Genomic DNA, 12,797 nt, shown 5'->3' with positions numbered 1-12,797 from the left:
ATTTTGATGAAGTCCCAAAAGTTTATTTCCGCTTTTGTTTCCTTTGCCTTTGGAGACATATCTTGAAAGAAGTTGCTGTGACTGATATCGAAGAGATTACTGCCTATGTTCTCCTCTAGGATTCTGATGGATTCCTGTCTCACGTTGAGGTCTTTTATCCATTTTGAGTTTATCTTTGTGTATGGTGTAAGAGAATGGTCGAGTTTCATTCTTCTACATATAGCTGCCCAGTTTCCCCAGCACCATTTATTGAAGAGACTGTCTTTTTTCCACTGTATATTTTTTCCTGTTTTGTCGAAGATTATTTGCCCATAGAGTTGAGGGTCCATATCTGGGCTCTCTACTCTGTTCCACTGGTCTATGTGTCTGTTTTTATGCCAGGACCATGCTGTCTTGGTGATCACAGCTTTGTAGTAAAGCTTGAAATCAGGTAGCGTGATGCCCCCAGTTTTATTTTTGTTTTTCAACATTTCCTTAGCGATTCAGGGTCTCTTCTGATTCCATACAAATTTTTGGATTATTTGCTCCAGCTCTTTGAAGAATACCGGTGGAATTTTGATTGGAATGGCATTAAAAGTATAGATTGCAACATGTGTTGGAGGGGATGTGGAGAAAGGGGAACCCTCTTCCACTGTTGGTGGGAATGCAAGTTGGTGCAACCTCTTTGGAGAACAGTGTGGAGATTCCTCAAGAAATTAAAAATAGAGCTTCCCTATGACCTTGCGATTGCACTCCTGGGTATTTACCCCAAAGATACAGATGTAGTGAAAAGAAGGGCCATCTGTACCCCAATGTTTACAGCAGCAATGGCCATGGTCACCAAACTGTGGAAAGAACCAAAATGCCCTTCAAAGGACCAATGAATAAGGAAAATGTGGTCCATATACACTCTGGAGTATTATGCCTCCATCAGAAAGGATGAATACCCAACTTTTGTAGCAACATGGACAGGACTGGAAGAGATTATGCTGAGTGAAATAAGTCAAGCAGAGAGAGTCAATTATCATATGGTTTCACTTAGTGGAGCATAACAAATAGCGTGGAGGACATGGGGAGAAAGAAGAAGGGAGTTGGGGGAAATTGGAAAGGGAGGTGAACCATGAGAGACTATGGACTCTGAAAAACAATCTGAGGAGTTTGAAGTGGCGGGGGGTGGGAGTTTGGGGGAACCAGGTGGTGGGTATTAGAGAGGGCATGGATTGCATGGAGCACTGGGTGTGGGGCAAAAATAATACTGTTATGCTGAAAATAAATAAAAAATAAATTAGAAAAAAAAACGGCTGTTCTCTGAGTTAACGCGGCAAGCTGCAAGGATGTGTGAAGCTTGGAGATGCTTTGTTATGCAGCAGTACTGACTCCTCCATCCCCACTATTCTTAAAAATCTTTCTTGTCCCTTCTCAGTTTTTCCATTTTATCTTCGAACTTGTCTTACATTTGCATGTTAATCTTGGGACTGTAGACTTTATTTTTTTAAAACCTTGGTTTTTTAATATTTTATTTATTTGTTTGACAGAGAGAGAGATCACAAGTAGGCAGAGAGGTAGGCAAAGAGAGGAGGAAGCGGGCTCCCTGCTGAGCAGAGAGCCCGATGCGGGGTTCGATCCCAGGAACCTGAGATCACGACCTGAGCCGAAGGCAGAGGCCTTAACCCTCTGAGCCACCCAGGCGCCCCTAAAACCTGTTTTTGTATGACAAACAGTAAACGACATTTAGTCTTTCCTTAGGTATGAGCTTGTGTATATCTTTTATGTATTTCTATTGCTGTTTTACTTTTATGTGGTTACCATCATGTCCCCTAATAATGCTTTTCCTTTCATTCATTAAATTGCTCAGACCTTCACAGAGCTTTTATTTCTACTGGGGACAGATGGTAGAACTAGCAAGAAAACATGCATATCAATGCCACACTGGAGTATTTTTAGTATATCTAGAAACCTGTGGAGATTTATTGAATCATTTCTTTTTAACCCATTTCAAAAAAATAATATGATAAAGTGTTGACCTTAAAAATAAAAGTTATTTTACCGGGAAAAATAGGTTTATTGAGGAATAGCCAAGAATTAAAATTTGGGACAAGCAAACTATGGCAAAACCATATGCTAGTCCAACAAAGGACAGGAATGTTATTCACGGAATAGAAGGATAAGTTGGGAGGAGTTGTTTTTTTGTTTGTTAAGATTTTCTTCATTCACCTGACAGACATGAGATCACAAGTAGGCAGAGAGGCAGGCAGGCAGGCGGGGGAGGGGGAGGCGCAAGCCCCAGAGCCCAATGTGGGGCTCGGTCTCAGAACCCTGAGATTATGACCTGAGCCGAAGGCAGAGGCTTTAAACCACTGAGCCACCCAGGCGTCCCAGGAGGAGTTGTTTTGAACAAAAGTAAATTGCATAAAAGCAAGAGTAGAGAGTAATGAGGAGTTTCTCATTGGCTAAGTTGCTTGAAGGATAGTTAATTTCTTGTAGGAGATACAAGGTACATCTTTTCCTTTTGGAGGACTGTAATGGACAGTTCTTCCTGTGGTTCCTAAGAAGTGGTATAGCTATAGTGGTATAGCATGAAAACCACCCCTTCTGGCCTCCGGACTCCATTTTAGTGAGGTTTCTCTTTATTAATTTTCACAACAGAAAGTAAATTTATAGCTTAAATTTTATTTTATTTTCTAAAGATTTTGTTTTTATTAATTTTTTTAGAGAGGTAGAGACAGAATCTACTTCTAACTCCATCAGGGGGATGCCCGTGGCTTGGTCGGTTAAGCTTCTGCCTTTGGCTCTGGTCATGATCCTGGGACTGAGTCCCACATCAGGGTCCCTGCTCAGTGGGAAGCCTCCTTCTCCCTCTCCCTGCCACTCCTCCTGCATAATTATGCTCTCTCTCCTTCTGTCAAATAAATAATATCTTAAAAAAAAAAAAGAACCTCAGCTCTTTAAAAAAAATAATAAACTCCATCAGGTTTGGTGACTTCATTGGCAAACTTAATTTTCTTTGGCTGTACTATTTGATGAGAACAAAGGCAAGAGAAATGTAGCTAAAATTAAGTCTCCTTACAACTTGCAGCCAGTGATAAATCCCCAAGATATGTGGAATGTGATATTCCTCAAGGAATTCATGGCTACTTTACTGTTGATATTTCATTAAAGACTAAAAACAATGTTATCTTAATAGCTAGCCCTCCAATGTCCTGGAGACCTTACTTTTAACGTGCACAAATTCCCTAGAGACATACTATCCCTAACCTCCACTTACAAAAAAGTATACAATCAGTTACTCCTCACAATCCCATTGTGGCTCTTTCTGACCATAGGTCCCCATACTGTAATAAAAGCATCTTTTTTATAGTTTTTTTAAAGATTTTATTTATGTATTTGACAGAGATCACAAGTAGGCAGAGAGGCAGGCAGAGAGAGGAGGAAGCAGGCTCCCTGCTGAGCAGAGAGCCCAATGTTGGGCTTGATCCCAGGACCCTGGGATCATGACCTGAGCCGAAGGCAGAGGCTTTAACCCACTGAGCCACCCAGGCGCCCTTAATAAAAAGCATCTTATTGCACCAAAAATATCTCAAGAATTCGTTCTCTTTTTTTAAGGTTTTATTTATTTATTTGAGAGAGAGCACAGAGAGTGAGAGTGAAAGAAAGTAGCAGGCTTCCCAATAAGCAGAGAGCTTGATGCAGAGCTCAACCCCAGGACCCCAAGATAATGACCTGAGCCCAAGCAGACGCTTACCTGACTGAGCCACCCTGGTACCCCATCAAGAATTCTTTTTTAATCATTAGCTCACTGGTCATCACTATTTGTGAAAGCTTGCTGCGTCAATGCCAAAGAGAGGAAGACTCTAGAAACTACAGTCAGCTAGCAAGTTTTACATAATGCAGTAGAATTATAGGAGTCGTATCCCATTACCTCTGTCATATTCTCTTGGTTAGAAAGAAATATGATGGTGCAAATTTATACTCCCACACAGTATGAGCATTGCTGTTCTGCATCTTTATCCATACTTGGTATTGACAGCCTGTATACTTTTTAAGATTTTATTTACTTATTTGTTTGTCCAACAGAGAGAGGGAGAGCCAAAGAGGGCACAACCAGGGGAGCTGCAGGAAGACTGAAAATCAGGCTCCCTGCTGAGCAAGGGCCCTGGGATCATGACCTGAGCTGAAGGCAGACAATTAACCTACTGAGCCACCCAGCCTGTAATTTTCAGGTGTGTACTAGCATCTCTGGATGGTTTTATTCCCATTTCATTGATCACTGAAACTACGCATCTTTTCATATGTTTATTGTTTGGAGACCTTTATTTTTGGGAACTGCCTACTCAATGCTCTTGTCCATTTTTCTTCTGGAACTTTTATCTTTTTCTTCGGTAATACAGAAGTTATTCTGCACAGCAATCCTTTTCATACATATGTTACATATATCTTATCCCTCATTATAGCTTATTTTCCCTTTCTTAGTGGTGCCTTTTTAAAAAGATCTATTTGTTTGAGTGAGAGAGAGCACATGCAGTGGGGAGGAACTGAAGGAGAGGCAGATCTTAAGCAGACACCAGCCTGACTCCGTGGAGCCTGAATTAAGGTGCAATCTCAAGACCCTGAGATCATGACTGGAGTCAAAATCAAGAGTCAGATGCTTAACTGAATGAGCCACTCAGGTACCTCATGGTGTCTTTTTTTTTTTTTAAGATTTTATTTATTTATTTATTTATTTGACACAGAGAGAGCACAAGTAGTCAGAGAGGTAGGCAGAGAGAGAGGAGGAAGCAGGCTCCCCGCTGAGCAGAGCCCAAGGTGGGGCTCCATCCCAGGACCCCAAGACCATGACCTGAGCTGAAGGCAGAGGCTTAACCACCCAAGCATCCCGTCATGGTGTCTTTTTGATAGAGTTCTTTGTGTATTCCAATAGATCTGTCTTTAATGTGGTTACTGTTATTTCCTTATCTATAAACTGCCTATTTCCATGCCAATTCTCTACTGAATTGCTTGCCTTTTCATCACTGATACATAAGAGTAAGTTGTATATCACATATTCCTTCTCCTGGTTTACTTCTTGTCTTTCAATTCTGTATTAAATTTTGATGTAGTCAGATATCTTTTATATTTACATCTTTTTAAAAAGATTTTATTTATTTGTCAGAGAGAGAGAGTGCACGCACAAGCAGACAGAAAGAGAAGCAAGCTCCCTGCTAAGCAAGGAGCCCAGTGTGGGACTCAATCCCAGGACCCTAGGATCACAACCTGAGCCAAAGGCTGAGGCTTAACTGACTGAGCCACCCAGGTGTCCCGTATTTACATCTTTTTTTGAGCGAGAGAGAGAGTGAGTGCATTTGAGGGGACATGGGGTGAAGGGAAAGGGAGAATTTTAAGAAGGCTCCATGCCCAGTGCAAAGCCAACAGTGGGCTCAATCTTACAACCCTGAGATTATGATCTGAGCCAAATCAGGAGTCAATGGCTTAACCAACTGGGCCACGTGGGCACCCCTCCTTTTGTATTTACATTTTTTAAAAGATTATACTTATTTATTTGAAAGTGAGAGAATGAGATAAAGGAGGGGCAGAGGGAGAAGCAAACTCCCCACTGTGCAGGGATCCCATGCGGACCTCCATGCAGAGACTCCAGGATCATGACCTGAGCCGAAGGCAGTCACTTGACCAATGGAGTCACCCAGGAGCCATACACCTTTTTTTTTTTTTTTAAGATTGTTTATTTGACAGGGAGAGAGAATGAGAGAGCACAGGCAGGGACAGCAGCAGAGGGAGAAGCAGGGAGCCTGATGTAGGGCTCAATCCTAGGACCCTGGGATCATGACCTGAGCCAAAGGCAGACACTTAACCAACTGAGCCACCCAGGCACCCCTGTATTTACATCTTAAACAGGATATCCATAAACAACATATCCTCTAAGTGTACAAGCTTTCCCCCTAACATGTGAAAGATTTTTTTTATTTGAGACAGAGATCACAAGTAGGCAGAGAGGCAGGCAAACAGAGAGGGGGAAGCAGGCTCCCTGCCAAGCAGAGAGCCCAATGCGGGGCTCGATCCCAGGATGCCGAGATCATGACCTGAGTCGAAGGTAGAGGCTTAACCACTGAGCCACCCAGGTGTCCCTCCCCTAAAATTTTAATATCCAAATTTCCAAATACACAGCAAATCTGTACGAATTTTATAGTTACACCTTATAAGCTACCATTAGCGTTTTCCTATAATTGCATGATCATATATTTATCTATCCTGCCATCTACTCATCAATCTTTTTTACATGTTTTTCAAAGTCACCTGTGACATCAATACACATCTTCCCAAATTTTTCAGTATGTATATCACCCACTAGTTTAGTATTTGCATACAATATTTTCTTTTGAGGAAAAATTTACATAATGTGAAATTAAAGTGTGCAGTTCAGTCTTGATAAATACATCTCTGTAACCCAAATCTCTATCAAGTTATAGTTATCCTCGCTTGTGGAAGTTCATGTCCCTTTCCTAGTTAGTTCCCACCCAAAACTTCTGCGCTGGGGCCCAGATTACTTTTTGCTTTTCTCAGAACTCCATTTAAACAAGATCAAAAGATATATACACTTGTGCAAAGCTTCATTCACACAGCATGTTTCAGATCATCCATGCTCATGATGAGGAAAAAGAAGGCTGGCTGAGGACTAGGCAGAAACTGACACCTTGCAACCTCTCCCCACCCCGTACTCCTGGGTGGGACATTTGTGACATTCTTCCAAGATTCTCCCATCCTAAGTTAATACCTTGCAAGAGGGGAAAAACCACCATAACCTGACAATGGCAATGTCTCAAGGCCTCCAGTATCTTGTGGGTCCTCTTTAGCATACGAAAGTTTTTCTTCTTTTTTTTAATGTGTGTGTGTTCAAGATTTTATTTATTTGACAGAGAGAGATCGCAAGTAGGCAGAGAGGGGGTGAGGAAGCAGGCTCCCCGCTGAGCAGAGAGCCTGATGCGGTACTCAGTCCCAGGACCCGGAGATCATGACCTGAGCTGAAGGCAGACGCTTTAACCCACTGAGCCAGCCAGGCGCCCTAAAAGTTCTTCTAAAAACCCCCTTTTCCTTAACTCCCCCAGCCCCGTAGCATATAGTCAGCCACGCCTCACAACCCCAGGGCCAACAGCTCTTTCTGCCCACGGGTCCTGTCCCCACGCTTTAATAAACCACCATTTTGCACCAAAGATGTCTCAAGAATTCTTTCTTCGTCATCCCATATGGATCTCACCCCCCTGAACGTCACTTATACTCTAAAACTTCATCACTGATGTCCTTTTAAAAGTTCTCACTGAAAACATAAAAACACGTTCCTGTCCCCCTATACTTTTGGGTTATAACATCAGCCTAGCGCTCTGGAGAAGGGGGCCAAGGAGCAACAGATGAGAACATGGGGGTCCAGAACCATCTGGGCACAGACCCCGATATAACCCAGCCACCCACAACCTCCCCAGATCCAAAAAGCCATGGACCAGCAAGGCTCTAGCTAAAAGCGCCACAGGGACCGGACCAGACCTACCCTTTGGTCTGAATCCTTCCCGGCAGAGCCATTCGCCAGCGACACCAGAGTCCGCGTCAGGAGATCCCGGAAGCAACACAGCCACCTGTGGGCTCCCAGCCAACCCACACTTCCACTTCCGGTATTGTGGGCAGAGAAGGGGCGGGGCCCCAGCCTGGGGCGGGGCGTAATGGGAGGAGGGAGGAGCCCGAAGAAGCCCTCAGGGAAGGCTGGGTGCTGAATGGGCCAACCAGGGGCGAGTACCAGGTTGAACGGGCTGACCTAGAGGTGGGAACAGCCCCGGGGGGCGTGGCCTGGCTGGCAAAGACCAATCCTGGAAGGCGCGGCTAAGAGTAAGCAGCGGGCATCGTCGGCGCGGCTAAGGTGGATTCCAGACTCCGGGGGCGGAGCCCGGGTGGGGACCGGGTGTGAGGGCAGTGCTTAGGCTGAGCCTCACTTCCAGTTGGCCAGTCCTCAGGATGCCTAATAAAAGCTTTTTTGCTCCTTCTCTCTTCCCTTCTGAGACCCTTTGTGACGAACATCAGGTTTACCAAGGTACCTGTCAGTCCACAAAGTGGATCACACCTCCATTCATCCTGCTCCTTCCTTAGGCCCTTACATTTTGAATTTTCTTCTTCAATGAGTCGTATCTTTCAGTTAGGTCTATTCCTAGACACTATATGTACATACATTTAATTTTTCTTTTTAAGATTTTATTTATTTATCAGAGAGAGAGAGCGAGCACAGGCAGACAGAGGCAGAGGGAGAAGCAGGCTCCCTGCGGAGCAAGGAGCCCGATGCAGGACTCGATCCCAGGATGCTGGGATCATGACCTGAGCCGAAGGCAGCTGCTTAACCAACTGAGCCACCCAGGCGTCCCCATACATTTAATTTTTTTTTAAAGATTTTATTTATTTATTTGACAGGGAGAGCAGAAACACAAACAGGGGGCATGGAGAGGGAGAAGCTCGCTTCCCGCAGAGGAGGGAGTCTGATGTGGGGCTCAATCCCAGGACCCGGGGATCATGACCTGAGCAGATACTTAAGGACTGAGCCACCCGCGAGCTCCTACATTTTATTGTTTAAAGATTTTATTTATTTGTCAGAGGCAGAGCACAGGCAGGGAGGAGGGTCAGAGGGAAAGGGAGAAGCAGTCTCCCCGCTGAGCAGGAAGCCCCATAGAGGACTCAATCCCATGACCCAGGACCTAAGCCAAAGGCAGACACTTAACAGACTGAGCCACCCAGGCGTCCCCATATATTTAATTTGTTTCATTTCCCATTTGATTGTTACTGGGAAGTTCTAAAAGATGAGGGGGATGCTCTGGTTTAAATCACGGATGTAAATTGGATGTCCAGCCAAAACAATAGATGCCCAACAAATATACTTTCCTTTCATTGTTCCTATTTATGAAGGGCGAAGAGGTACACAAATATTAGCAACTTAGAATTACTGTACTGTGAGAAATGACCTAACAGGACAAATTCGGTGGCGTGCTGCCATCTAGTGGTAACTGATGGTATTACACACTCTGTCTCAAGCAGCTGCTCTTCAAACCAACCCTAAAAGTTTACTTCAGATTGGAAAGTTCTGTGAAAATGAATAAAAGGAAACCTCAGTTAGAATGAAGTCGGGGGACGCCTGGGTGGCTCAGTTGGTTGGGACACTGCCTTCGGCTCAGGTCATGGTTCCGGGGTCCTGGGACTGATTCCCGCGTCAGGCTCTTTGCTCGACGGGGAGCCTGCTTCTCTCTCTGCCTCTGCCTGCCTCTCAGCCTGCTCGTGTGTACTTTCTCTCTCTCTCTCTCTCTCTCTCTGGCAAATAAATAAAATCTTAAAAAAAAAAAAAAGCTACCGTCTTTGTTGGTGGGACTTATCTATGATTTTGCCATAGTTTGCTTGGGCCCAGGACTGTAACTTTTTGCTATTCCTAAATAAGCCCATCTTTGCTGGTAAAACAACCGTCTGTTTTGTTTTTAAGGTCAACAGTTCTCACTTTAGAAAGCATTTTCCCTTCCCACTATCCATTTGATTATAAAATCTTCCTGGCATTTGAGGTAAGGAAGAACAATGGTTTGACCGTTGAGAAAGCCAAGGCCCAGAATCGTGAACACACAGTATTTCCACTTCACCCCCAGCAATCTGGTTGGAGATGAGTATGAATGTCTGGGGGCAAAGGCCCTGAGGTAGGAGAGGTTTTGCCTCTAAACAACAGAAGCCCAGTGTCCAAAATGTTTGAAGTTTAAAATAAATAAATAAATAAATAATTTTAAAAAATAAATAAATTGTTTGACATGAGTTGGGCAGGATGGAGACTAGCTAGAAGTGAGGTCAGAGAAGTAATGGAACCGTATCACACTAGGCCACCTGGGCAACTGTAAGAATTTCGGGATTTGGGACAGTTGGTTAAGGGTCTGCCTTTGGCTCAGGTCATGATCCCGGGGTCCTAGGATTGAGCCCCACACGGGGTTCCCTTCTCAGCAGGGATTCTGCTTCTTCCTCTCCCTCTGCCCCTCCCACCTGCTCCTTCTCCCTCCCGAGAGTGTGTGGTCTCTGTCTCTCTCTCTCAAACAAATAAACAAATAAGGGGAACCTGCATGGCTCAGAAGCCTCTGCCTTCAGCTCAGGTCATGATCCCAGGGTCCTGGAATTGAGCCCTGTGTCTGGCTCTCTGCTCCGTGGGGAGAAGGAGCTCTCTGCTTCCTCCTCTCTCTCTCTCTCTGCCTGCCTCTCCACCTTCTTGTGATCTCTGTCTGTCAAATAAATAAATAAAATCTTAAAAATAAATGAATGAAATCTTTTTTTTTTATTTCTTTTCAGCATAACAGTGTTCATTGTTTTCGCACCACACCCAGTGCTCCATGCAATACGTGCGCTCCCTAATACCCACCATCTGGTTCCCCCAACCTCCCACCCCCCACCCCTTCAAGACCCTCAGGTTGTTTTTCAGAGTCCATAGTCTCTCATGGTTCACCTCCCCTTCCAATTTACCCCAACTCCCTTCTCCTCTCTAACTCCCCTTGTCCTCCATGCTATTTGTTATGCTCCACAAATAAGTGAAACCACATGATAATTGACTCTCTCTGCTTGACTTATTTCACTCAGCATCATCTCTTCCAGTCCCATCCATGTTGCTACAAAAGTTGGGTATTCATCCTTTCTGATGGAGGCATAATACTCCATAGTGTATATGGACCACATCTTCCTTATCCATTCGTGCGTTGAAGGGCACCTTGGTTCTTTCCACAGTTTGGCGACTGTGGCCATTGCTGCTATAAACATTAGGGTACAGATGGCCCTTCTTTTCACTCCACCTGTATCTTTGGGGTAAATACCCAGTAGTGCAATCGCAGGGTCATAGGGAAGCTCTATTTTTAATTTCTTGAGAAATCTGCACAATGTTCAAAAATTGTGGGTTTTACCTTGAGTGCAATGGGGGAGCCCCTGAAGGCTTTTGAGCTATAGGAGCAATATTATCTGATGTGTATTTTTATTTTATTTTATGTTAAAGTTCTCTTTGTTGTGTGACTCTAGGGAGGCAAAGGTAGAATCAGGCAGGACAATTAGAAATTTGAGGCAATAATCCCAATGACAGATGGAAATAGCTGGACGCAGGTGGCTGGGAGGAATGGAAGGAGTGGGACCAGCTCTGATGCTAAAATTAAGGCAGAGCCAATGGCTATCTGCTATCTGCTGATGGATCTGAGTAGTTTTAGGGCAAGGAGTCAAAATGGCTTAAAAGATTTTTGTTTGTTTATCATTGTCAAAAATTATTCTGGACAATGGTAAAGAAAGACTTCATTCAAAAGGATTATTTCAGGAGGGAGAAAAGCCTATTGAAATAAGAACACTCCAACCATAAGAGCTATAAGTATCTTAAAGGTTAGTTAGAAAAAGGCTCTTCTTTTAGAGGGAGGAGTAAGGGAACACGGGGAACATCTGTTTGAAGAGGTTCAGTGTAAGTACCTAACGTTAAGTTTTTGATTGAAGGGGCATCCATTTTATGAACTTGAATAAAGGAAATCTCATCTAAAATGGAGTCAGGAGTGGGACACCTGGGTGGCTCAGTCAGTTTAGCACCCAACTCTTGATCTCACTCAGGTCTTGATCTCAGGGTCCTAAATTCAAGCCTTGGGTTGGGCTCCATGCTGGCTCCATACTTAATAAAATAAATTGGAGTCAGAAAGCCAGAAGGGATAACACACCACTTCTCACAGCCCTTTGCAGAATGAGCAGGAAGAGACATACCTTGCATTCTCAACAGGAAGAAGCCTGCACATTTACTACCCCAGCAGTTGGAGGAAAGATTTACTCCTAGCTCAGCAACAGCCCAGCCAATGAGAGACTTGCACAGCTCAGCCAATGAGAAGCCACTATACTTCAAACTCCGTTTACTCCAATGGACTTATTGCTTATAATAACCCTTCCCAAATCCCCTCTTTCCTCTATAAAAGAGCATTCCTCTCCTTCATTCTCCAGACTTGCCTATGGTTTTGCCATAACCTGTATGTCATGAATTGTAATTCTCTGCTATTCCTGAATTAACCCTTTTTTTTTTTTTTTTTTTGCTGGCAAAAATAACTTTAATTTTTAAGGTTAACAAAATTCACCAATAAAGGTGAATCCACAAAACCTTAAGCCCTCCACCCCATCCTTAACCCCCAATAAAGGCAGAACTCCAAGACTGTTCATTCTCTCTCTCTCTCTCTTTCTCTCTTTGCTGGCAACCTTAGGTATGCCATGTACCCTCCAGGACTCCTAAGTTATAAGTCTCATTTTTCAAAGTTATCTGATAGTTGTTGCTGAGGTGTGTCTTGCAATCATAGTAAGAACCACAAGGGTGGGTCCAGCCACAACATTGGCTCCAATCAGGGTAATGCCTGTGGGGGCTCACTGCCAGAAGTAGGGGCCCAGATGAGTGCCCCCGGCATTCCCAGCCAATAGCATCACTATTACAGGCTGAGACTGACACAAAACAGGTATGCATCTATTTTAGTCCATTAGGGAGAAAACATCTTTCCTCTGGCTTTCCATATCCAAGGAGGGCAAATGTCAGCTAAAGTGACCTCTACACATACACACTTAAACCCTTTATCTCACTAGCAGATTTGGAAGAAAGAACTGAGGATCTTTGTATCTCACCCTTTCTTTCTCTGCTTGGGAGTCTAAGGAACTTCAGAGAAGGGCTAGTTTTATCAGGCTGGGGCCATACAGTAAACATCCAAAGGAGGTTTGTGGCCAACCAGTTGGACCATGCCCAAGTATATTTGGCAAATGCAGCAGTAAAACATCATAAGGCCAATGGG

The 12,797-nt window shown here is 44.0% G+C and overlaps 1 protein-coding gene across 1 annotated transcript in view; it reads right to left on the bottom strand.

The window, feature by feature from the left end:
- ZNF846 (zinc finger protein 846) overlaps positions 1-7,604 on the bottom strand; it is a 55,877-nt gene extending 48,273 nt beyond the window's left edge. Inside the window, exon 1 of the mRNA XM_045084396.1 lies at positions 7,514-7,604. The gene's annotated coding sequence lies outside the window, so the exon portion shown is untranslated. The remainder of the gene's footprint in view (positions 1-7,513) is intronic.
- Positions 7,605-12,797: the final 5,193 nt, after the last annotated feature.

Source organism: Mustela putorius, unplaced genomic scaffold, assembly GCF_011764305.1.
Source record: "Mustela putorius furo isolate JIRA1106 unplaced genomic scaffold, ASM1176430v1.1 tig00000095_pilon_pilon_pilon, whole genome shotgun sequence".
NCBI classification, from domain to species: Eukaryota; Metazoa; Chordata; class Mammalia; order Carnivora; family Mustelidae; genus Mustela; species Mustela putorius.
This window is presented reverse-complemented; position numbering and strand designations above follow the sequence as displayed.